The sequence below is a fragment of the Halichoerus grypus genome, chromosome 8 (assembly GCF_964656455.1).
Source record: "Halichoerus grypus chromosome 8, mHalGry1.hap1.1, whole genome shotgun sequence".
Lineage (NCBI taxonomy): Eukaryota > Metazoa > Chordata > Mammalia > Carnivora > Phocidae > Halichoerus > Halichoerus grypus.
In genome coordinates, this window is record NC_135719.1 from 124,537,073 (window position 1) to 124,548,168 (window position 11,096).

The window sequence follows — 11,096 nt, forward strand, 5'->3', positions numbered from 1 at the left end:
GTACCCAGATGTCAATCTAGGACTCTGACTCTACCACCCCAATTCTCCCCCTCAGTGGCTCTCCAATTGGTGACTCCAGACTTTTTCCTCACATACACCCAATTCACCTAATATGAAAGGAAACAACCAGCATAAATTGGATCATCTCTATGAAGAACAGCCACAGTTCTAATTCCTTAGGAGAGGAAACTTTACTTTGGGAAATTTGGTCAATTGGAGATCTATTCTAGATCTAAAGTGTATAAGATCACAAAGCAGTCCAGAGCCTAGTCCAGGATCCGAGCTAGAACCCAGGATCACAGTCTTCTCCGGGTTGAAGTCCTTCCTCATGGAAGATGAAGGTTTCAGCATGAGGACAGATGGCTGGCTTGTGAGCAGGGAATGGGCTCTTGACTGGCTCTCTCTTGGGTTACCTGAAGAGATTTAGCCAGCTTCCCTAGGCTGCAGTTTCCTGAAATGGTAGTGTCTCCTCAAAGGCACAGATTCTTCTCAAGTACTTCCTCCTCCAGGCAGCCCTCCTTGACCATCTAGCCTGAATCTGGTGACCCTTCTCTGTGCTCTGGCACCTACTTTCACCATTGCACCCATTGTACTATAGAGTAACTTATTGTCTGCCTTTCTTACCAGGCTGCAAAGCTCCTGGCTCTTAGTTTCCTTTTATTGCCCATGGCTAGCACTTGGTGGGCACCACCAGCTTTCTGAATGAAATGAATGTCACAAATCACTTTGGGGACAATGGATGACTACTTCCACAAGTCACACACAATTTCTGCTTGGTGCCCTTACCATCTCCTTCTCTACTCACAGCTGGTTCCTGGCAGTTATCAAATTGGCTGTGTTCTTTTACTCAGGGACTATCCCGGCGGCTCTTCCTACTTTCATGCCAATCCCTCTTGCTCAGTTCTGGTTTCCTCAGTTTCCATGGGTTGCCACCTACCAGGATTTTCCCACTGAGAAGGGGTTAAGAGGCGCTGGTTACACTTCTGCCCGTGGGCATCTCCTGATTGTTCTTCACTCCTTCCTTGACAGCTGGTGTGTGGGCCAGGTCTGATCACCCGACCCAGGTCAATACCTAGAGCCCTAGGCTCCTGCTCATTAGGGAGAAGGGATCTGGCTGTCTGTGACCTTCATTCATTCATTCATTTTTTCACTCATTTATGTCCCTCCTGATTTATTTATTTATTTACCGTAATGGCTTTATTGAGATACCACACCATAAAATCCACCCACCAATTCATTGGTTTTAGTATATTCATAGTATATGCACAGAATTGTGCAACCATCACCACTATCTAATTCCAGAACATTTCATTACCCCCAAACCTCATACCCATCAACAGTCCTTCATCAACCCCCTTTCCCCAGGCCTTGTCAACCACAAATCTACTTTCTGTCTCTATGGATTTGCCTGTTCTAGATATGTCATATAAATGTAATCATCCAATATGTGGCCTTTTGTGTCCGGCTTCTTTCACTTAGCATAATAGTTTCAAGGTTCATCTATGTTGTAACGTGTATCAGTAGTTCATTCCCTTTTTAGGGATGAATATTTCATCTTCTGGACATACTACATTCTATTTATCTATTCATCAGTTGGTGGACGTTTTGGTTGTTTCCACTTTTTGGCTATTTGAATAATGCTGCTATGAACATTCATGTACAAGTTTTTATGTAAATATATATTTTCAATGATCTCGGATATATATATGTGTGTGTATATATATATATATATATATATATACACCTAAGAGTGCACAGTAGCTTTTTGTTTAACTTTTTGAGGAACAGCTGAATGTTTTCAAAGAGGCTGTACCATTTTGGAGCCCCACCAGCACTGTATGAGGATCCAATTTCTCCATATCCTTGTCAACACTTGGGGTTATCTGTCTTTTTTACTTTAACCATCCTAGTGGGTGTAATGTGGTATCTCACTGTGGTTTTGATTTGCAATTCCCCGCTAGCTGATGATGTTGACTATCTTTTCATGTGCTTATTGACTATTTGTATGTCTATTCAGTTAAAAATTGAGTTGTCTTTTTATTGTTGAGTTGTAAGAATTTTTATATATTCTGGCTACAAGTCCTTCATCAGACACAGGATTTGCAAATATTTTCTTCCATTCTGTGGGTGGTCTTTTCACTTTTTTTTTTTTTTAAAGATTTTATTTATTTTATTTATTTGACAGAGAGAGAGATAGAGAGAGCAGGAACACAAGCAGGGGGAGCGGGAGAGGGAGAAGCAGGCTTCCCGCCGAGCAGGGAGCCCGATGTGGGACTCGATCCCAGGACCCTGGGATCATGACCTGAGCTGAAGGCAGACGCTTAACAACTGAGCCACCCAGGCACCCTCTTTTCACTTTCTTAATGGTGTTCTCTGAAGAGCAAAAGTCTTAATTTTGAGGAAGTCCACTTTATCTGTTTTTTTCCTTTGTTGTTTGTGCTTTTGATGTGATATCTAAGAAACTTGTCCAATCTAAGGTCATGAGAATTTGTTCCTGTTTTCTTCTAAGAGTTTTATAGTTTTTAGCTCTTACATTTAGATTTATGATCCCCTCTCTTATTTTTGGTTTATCATTTCCCAAGGTCAAAAGCATTTCATAGCAGTATGTTTGGTACTCTTCTCTGCCTCATCTGTTGTCTTTACCCTGGGATGAGACACTTCCTTAAAGAAGTTGTTCATATTTAGTTGTTCTGTGAAACAGACATTTATACCTTCAGCAAACTTCAGCTTCCATCATGCCAAAAACCAACACATATGTAATAAAATATGCTTTTCAGGATCCAATCAGGCTGATACTCCAGGCGTTAACCCTTTTGGAGGTGGTTTGAAGCTTAAACCAGGACAGATAATCTCCTGTGACCTCAATCTCGAGGAAGGAGGAATACAACTGCAGAACTCATCAGCGGGGGACCTTGATGCTTGGCAAGCTGTCACCTCACCACAAGCCGGACCACCCAGGTCCCTTTCTGCATCTGTGGCTTATTGTTCCTATGGTTTTGGTTTTTCAATTCAGCCATTGTCTGAGCCATTGTCTGCAAAGATGTTTGGGTTTGAAAATCCTTTATTATGCCTCTGAGCAAATGATACCACATTTTCTCTAAGCCCTGCATTCCTTGGTCTTTGAAAGTTGATAACAAAATTAGTCTTAGTTGCCTTGGACATTGGTTTTTGTATGGTTGTTGGTCATTTCAAAATGGTATGTTTTTTCTCCTATTCATCAGCCAATCCTTCAACTTTCTATTTATTTGAATCCTTTCCAAAACAAGAAATAAATTCATTTTAAAAAATCAAACTCTATTTTTCATCTGGCTAAGTTTTCTAGGATTTAGATTTAACACAACTGGAAGAAGAGTACCAGAGAGAAAGATAGTTTAAATCTGATATATCTTTACATATGAAGCCATTATTTTATCCTTTTTTGAACCAAACCTCCCCAAACAACATAGTGAGCAAGGGCTACATTTATAACTTTCTACAATGAGGTAATCACCTTCCCTAGGGAGAAGCAGCTAGAAGCTGGCCATCCAAAATCTTCACCTTCTAGTAAGCCAGCCCATACAATAATCAGATAGACAGCTCAGTCACTCTTCCAAGAGAGATTCTGAAGCTGATCTGTGATTATCTTTTGTTATCCAATAAAGGGAAATCGCATCCACCATCCAAGAAGCCACTGTGTGGGGAAACCTACAAAAGACCACAGAGCACATAAGCTCTTGGCTGTTAAAACTCCATGCCATTTAGAAGTGTCGATCCAAGGATGGACTTGGTTTCCTCTGCTGCTGATTTGCTCCGTGACATGCCAGGCTCTTGTGGCCAGGACAACATAACCAGGATCCAAAGCCCAAAGAATGGCATGGGGTCTTGGCCCATCTCACCCACTGTCAGAATGCCTTTTAATGGAAATAACTGGGTTAATAACATGTATGTAAAATTGATTTAAAATTGAGAGCTTATGAGATCTTGTTGATCTAGTTGAAAAGAAGCAACTATAAAATGGTATGATGGCCCTGTTTGTAAACTGTTTATATGTGTTTAAGTCTGGGAAAGAGATATGTTAAAGTGTTTCTCCAGATAATAAAACTACAAGTGTTCCAGTTTATACTAAAAAGTAAATAAATAGATAGATAGATAGATAGATAAGTAAATAATTGTAATGAATATATTTTACTTCCATAATAAAAAAATAATTGGACGATTTCTATTTTTGAAAGAAAAAAAAGAAAAAGAATTACATCTTACCCTGAATTCAAATGCATGTTCTGAATTTTTAAAATAGGTAGCCAAGAGTATATATTTGAATCTGCTACTCTGCAGGAAAACTTAAAAATAATCAGCCTTTAATGGTGGAGAAGCAGGCCAAATGTCCGCTGCTGGAGAAGGCTGGCCCAGCCCTAAACGCCAGTCAGGTCTCAGGGCAGCCCACTCATGGTGCTTCTGCCCCCTGCTGGACAACTCTGGAAAGTGCAGGCTCTGGCCCAGGTAGTTTCTCTGGGGAAACCCTGAGAGATCGTGAGTGTTTACAAACCCAGGGACACTTAGAAAAACTGGCCTTATTGCTCAAAACTATTCTGGAAGGCCTTGCCACAGGGACACTACTCATGTAGCAATCTTTTCATGCTCCCTGCCCCTTTTTTTAACACATATATTTGTTTTTTAAATGTCAGACTTTAGTTTAAGCATTTACATATGGATAGAATGTACAGATAAAAACAGATGTTTTTGTGCCGTCCCTCCCCCCTCTGTTTTATAGTATAAATTGTATTGTGTTGCACTTTGTAAATTAATGCAATAATTGTATTCTCTGACTTACTGTTTTCACCTATCGATATCTCCGGGCAGGGCCAGTACCAGAGTGTGACAACTGAGACCCGCAGGACATTGAGAATGGCCTTCTTGCATTTTGTGGCCTTTGTCATTACACGCAGGTCAGCCTCTTTCTTTGGGACCTCTGAATAGCATTCTATGGTATGAATAGGACATGCTTAACCATTTTCCTCTCAATGAACCTTTAGGTCATTTCCAGTTTTTAGGTGTTACTAAAATGCTTTGTTGAAATCCTTATAGGGGCGCCTGGGTGGCTCAGTCTGTTAAGTGGCTGCCTTCAGCTCAGGTCATGATCCCAGGGTCCTGGGATCGAGCCCCACATCGGGCTCCCTGCTCTGCGGGAAGCCTCCTTCTCCCTCTCCTACTCCCCCTGCTTGTGTTCCCTCTATCGCTGTCTCGCTGTCTCTGTCAATTAAATAAATAAATAAAATCTTAAAATTAAAAAAAAAGAAATCCTTACAGATGCCTCCTTGTACATATAGTCAAAGTCATAATTTCATAGTTTTAGTTTGTGTCTTTTATACCACTGGTTTAAGAGGCCTTCCCTATTCTAAGGTTAGAATTGTGTCTTTCTATATTTCCTCCTCCTCCCCCTCCTCCTCCTTCTTTTCCCCTCATTTTGGACCTCTGGTGAAGAGCTGAGTTGATCACACTCCTTGGCTCCTCAGTATGAACTCCACACAGTCATCATTGGTCCATGAAAGACACTTTTTTTTTTAAACTCCCTTTTCCTGCTCCCATTCCCCCTGCCCACCATAGATAATCACTCTGATGTGTTAGATAGGTATGACAGTATTTGTATGTTTCCTTATAAAGTATGTAGTATATATATGGAATATTTTTGGAAATGATGCTATGCCATGACCTGATTCTATTTCTTACTATTTCCATTCAACACTGCTTTACAAGCTATCCACATGACTGGTACATATTATTTCTTGCTAACTGCTTCTCTCAACCTTCCCCCACCAGTGAGCCCCTGGAGCCTGAACTCCCATAACCACAGCCCCGCAGTGCACAACCTCATGGACGGTCAGTCCTATGTGAGAGGTCCTCTAGGATGTGTTTCCAGATTGCTTACATTTTCTTCTAGTACCTGTATAGGGGTTGTTTTTGGTTTGTTTGTTTGTTTTTCTATTTATATGCCCGTCCACATTTGATTAGTCTATGTCAGCACACTGAGCTTTGGCTATGATCTTGACTCTGTTCGTTTTTGAAATTTTCTTAATTCCTCATTTCCATTTTGACCATGTTTTTTGAACACTGTTTGAGCTAGGGTTTGAGCAGGGGTTGGGTTTTTTGTTTTGTTTTGTTTCGTTTTGTTGGAATCTCAGCTCCCAAGTTTATGTTAGATGATAATAATATAACTTAGTTTGGGTTCCTCCTCAAGCAGAACTGAGGTAAGGACGTGGGTGACAATCATTTATTTGTGAGGCTATCCCAAGAAGACAATGAAGAAGAAGGGAGAGTGACATAGGGAAGAGGGGAAAGCCAATGAAAGATGCATTATTGAGCTAGTTATCACTGTGGACAACTGGCAAGACCCTTTGAAATACCATATTAAAAAAAAAAACCACCTAGAAATGCCCCTCTGAAATATGGGAGGTTGGGACATTTATCCATCCACCTTCATCCTCCACTGGTTGAGAGTTGCCCCTGGGTGGCATCCCCACACCCACATGCACCACACTTTCCTGCTGTAGCTGCCTGCAAGCCGACTGAGCAAGCTTCCAAGCTAGGAGAAATCCCGAGGCAAAAAAGCTGTGTGACTCGCTGGTGCTTGAGATGGAAGCCATCAGCATGCATAGGAGCTGTTGACTTTTGGCTGCCCTGGGAGTGTGCACATCTTTGTCTGCCAGCTCTCATCTGACCCACTTTCCCCGCCCCGCCATACCTTGCTATTCATGTTTGGACTCCATCTGACCTCTCTGTCCTGACCCAGCGAGACCCGCTCAAACCTCTCCCGGGGCTGGACCTAGTGCAGTGTTCCCTGGGCCGCGCTAACCCCAGCCCCCACTTCGCTCACCCCCTGGCTGGCCCTCAGTGGCTCACCTCTGGAAACTGGGCCCTTTCCTCCTGCACAGCAGATGCGCTCCTGTCATGTCTCTCTCTGGCTTCAGTGCTACTTTCTTTCCCTCTTCTCTTGCGTTTATGCTTTAAGCCTGCCAGGATCCCGGATGGCGTCAGTGAACCCTGCTCAGATCATCTGTTTACCTGTCCTCACAGAGAGTGCCCACACTGAGCTTCAAATAATAAAAAGAAGCAGAACCATCGAACACTGTTTGAGCACTTACCAGGGGCAAGCACTGTGTGAAACGCAGCTCAGTCATTTCCTTACTTTATCTTCACAACCATCTCATGAAATAAGTACTCTCGTCATGTCAATTTCACAGAGGAAACCAGCTTGGAAAAGATGACTCTCTAGTTGATGGAATTCAGCCTCAAGCGTGGGTGTCTGGTCTTAAGGATTTCCTTTTCACCACTCCAGGTAGCTTAGCCATTAACTGCCAACTGACCCTTGGAGAAGGCGTCACCTCCTGTGCCTGGTTTCTGACCTTTCACACAGAACAACAGCCTTTATAGTTTTCCTTGTTTTCCACAAAAGATTCTGGAAAGCATGAAATAAGATTTTTTAAAAAAATACTAAATGTAATACCTCAGCTATTTTTTTCTTCTTGTTTGTTTTGTTGTGGTTTCGGTTCTCTGGGGTTTCGTTTTCTTGATTCATGGCCTTACAGCTATGTGACCCTTTCTACCCAGGGCCAACCCTGATGGGTTTCTCCCTCAGCTTCCAGATACCTAAAATTCTACAGTTAGAAATTACTTCATTTGATGTCAGTTCACAATGATATGGGAGAGGCTACATAGAAGTTCTCAGCCATTTTCCTACCTTAGCATGAGGGAATTTGTGGTCTTTCCTGAGAGCTAGTTTTGAAAGAGGAGAGAGGGGAAAAACAGGAATGCTCTAAGCCTGGATTAAAAGGAAGCCATGCTAGGTCATCGCCCTAGAAAAGCTCTTGCACACATACACCAGGATTTACGTGCAAGAATGTTCTTGGCAGCATTGTTCGTAATAGACTCAAACTGGAAACAACCCTATCCATCAAGAAGAGGAGAGAAAGACGCATTGTGGTGTCTTCATCCAATGGAATACAATGCAGTGATGAAAAGGAGTGACCTGCCACGAGGGCCAGTGACTTGTTTGAATCTCACAAACATAGTGTTGAGGGAAATAATGTTGACACAGAAGAATGTATTCAATAGGAACCCCTACACGTGAAGTTCAGATAGGGGGTAAAAGTACAGAGAATACAAAGAAAATTAATATTCTGAATGACAGGATAATAGTAGTTAATTCTAATGAGGAGGGAGAGGGCTGTGATGACTCAGGGGACCCACAGGAGGCTTCTTGGATGCTGACACTTGCTGCTTTTGATCTGGGTGCTGGTTACACAGACGGTGGCCTTGCAATTATTTGTTAAACTCTACAAATACGTTTTATGTATTTTATGGATATATGTTTTATCTCACTTTTTTGAAAAAAACTAAAAGGAAGGAGGGAAAGAAGGAAGGGAGGGCAGGGAAGCCAGTCCCTCAAACTAGACCTCATTTCTTTGCATAGCTAATCCAGACCAGGTTCTAGGAGACCTGGAAGAAGGGGGCTCGGGTTTGGGACAGGTGGCAAAAGGCTCTGTGCATAGCATCAGGGGGATATTCATAGCATCGCTACTAGATACCGCCAAACAGTCTTCCAAAGTGGTTGAACCAGTTTATCCTCTCCCTGGAAGGATGTGATGTAGTGTTCCCATTGTTTTACATGCTCACTATTGTTTGATATTGTTGGATTTTTAACTTTACTGCTTTTATGAGATGCGTAAAGTTACCTCATTATTATTTACACTATCCTAATAATTAATGAAGTTGAGCATCTTTGTATATATTTTTTATCTTTGTGAAATGTCTGTTTAAGTCTTTTGCCCATTTTTTTCTACTGGGTTATCTTTTTTTTTTTTTTTTAAGTAGGCTCCACTCTCATAGTGGAGCCCAATACGGGGCTCGAACTCACGACCCTGAGATCCAGACCTGAGCTGAGATCAAGAATCAGACCCTTAACCAACTAAGCCACCCAGGCACCCGCCCGTTTTTTCTTATTCATATACTGGAATATGTTTATATTTTGGATATTAGGGCTTTGCTCGTTGAAAAGATCTTTTCCCATTCTATGGCTTGTCACCTGCATTTTTCTAGGTGGGAGGGACAGAAGCAGCAAGGGTTTGCCACCTCTGAATTCCTTTGCCTACTGCTTGGGTGCCTCAGGGAATTTGCTCAGCCTTCATGGGCATTGGCTACCCTTTCTGACCCAACTTGAAGTTCCTGGCTCCACCACCACCAGCCCTTCTCTCCTCTCCAGAGGCAAGCTGCCCAGGAAGCAAATGAGCCCCAGTGAGAATGATGATGTTAGCTCCGTGCAAATGGAGCCTGTTTTGTGTTTTCTCCTACTCTCTTGCCATTAACAGAGAAAATGGAGTCTTGGCACTGTCTCAACCACATAAACTTCTACTTCATACAACGGTGCTGAAAAGAACAAAATAGGAAAGGACGCAGAGGTCGGCCAACTTCTAAAACCTTTTGTACCTGCCTGGATTTTACTGTCTGGACAAGAGTAAATGCTACCTGAGAACTGTGAGCCTGATGGGGCCAGGGCAGACGGAGAGGTGTGCGTGGTGCCAAGGGACAGTGGGTCACATTACCTGCATCAGCTTTTGAAGCCAACATAAACCATGTGGCTAATGGGCTTGGAGGTCATTAGCAACCCTTTCTGCAATACTTACTTGAACTTGAGACTAGCTTCCAGTGGAAGGGAGAGGTAAATTGGGTTGTAGATGTAGTGTAACTCTATGCTAATTCTTGCTGAGAGGAGGCCTGACTCTCTGGTGGGGAGGGTGTGGTGGATCCGGAATTATGGTCAATTTAAACAGTTTATTTTCACATGTGACCCGGACAAAAATTTTTGAAGTATAGTCAGGCTGTCTTCCCCACCCCCAACCCTACCCATTCACTCATCCCGACCTCTTTGAGGACAACCTTGGTTTGTGTGACATGGCCAGTGGGCTGGTGCATGCTGGGGCGCGGGGGTGGGGGGTGGGGTGGGGGAGGGGGAGAGCCCCCTGCAGCCTGGAGCCTTTGGAAAACTGAAGATTTAGGAAACTGCCTTACGGGTAGAACTCTGGAGGCTGGTGAACTTGCAGCGGCTGTAATATAGTATTATTCCTTCCTCAACTGACCTCTCTGGGAGATATTTTTTGCTAAAGGCATAGTGACTTTCAAGGCTGCCTGGAGTCAGACCTGTGTTTCTTTTTTCTTTTTTTTACATGTTTTATTATGTTCAATTAGCCAACATAGAGTACATCATCAGTTTTTGATGTAGTGTTCAACGATTCAATAGTTGCTTATAACACCCAATGCTCATCCCAACACGTGCTCTCCTTAATACCCGTCACCCAGTTACCCCATCCCCCCCACCCCCAGACTTGTGTTTCTTTTGACCAGGATGCAGTGCTAAGTTAGGCCTTAAGGAAGGAAATGGGGGCGCGTGAGTGTATCTGGGTCACACTCACGTGCTTCTCTATCTGCACCAGCAGCATCCTATGCACAAACAACACGTATTCCACTGGTATAGCTGTGCAGGACATAAAAGCATTGAAAACCTGGGACCCTGGGGAACCCCTGGACTTCCCAGCAGGCGTGGCTGACAGCTGCTCTGGTGGCCCCCTGGCTGGAGCAGTGATTAGAGCATCTCCTCTGTAGCCACGGAGATGTGGTTTTTGAAAACTTAGGGCACATCTTTACATCAACACTTACCAGGTTCAGCCTGAGTGGCTCAGTCGTTAAGGTTAAGCGTCTGCATCGGGCTCCTTGCTCAGCGGGGAGCCTGCTTCTCCCTCTGCCTGTAGCTCCCCCTGCTTGTGCTGTCTCTCTCTCTCTCTTCCTCTCTCTCTCTCTCTGTCAAATAAATAAATAAATAAAATCTTTATTTAAAAAAAAAGAAAAAAGAAACTTATCAGGCTCAGTCCATTCCTCCACCCGGTGAGGTCTGTTTCAGGTTGTGTTTTGTCAGAGGCCAGCCAGGGATGATTTGAGTGTGAGTTACTTATTTGGGAGGCACCCCGGGAAGCGCCAGTGGACCTGGAGGAACTGTGGGCCCAGTGGCTGCCCGCGACCCGCCAGGTGACCTCGGAGGTGGGCAGCGGCACCCAGGGCCCTAAACGACC

At 43.4% G+C, this 11,096-nt stretch overlaps 1 long non-coding RNA gene across 1 annotated transcript; it reads right to left on the minus strand.

The window, feature by feature from the left end:
- Positions 1-6,233: 6,233 nt before the first annotated feature.
- On the minus strand, positions 6,234-10,895 carry LOC144382795 (uncharacterized). Its single transcript, XR_013450196.1, has 2 exons — positions 10,687-10,895; positions 6,234-7,432 (listed from the first exon to the last, which is right to left on the minus strand). It is a non-coding gene; the product is annotated as an uncharacterized LOC144382795 (long non-coding RNA).
- Positions 10,896-11,096: the final 201 nt, after the last annotated feature.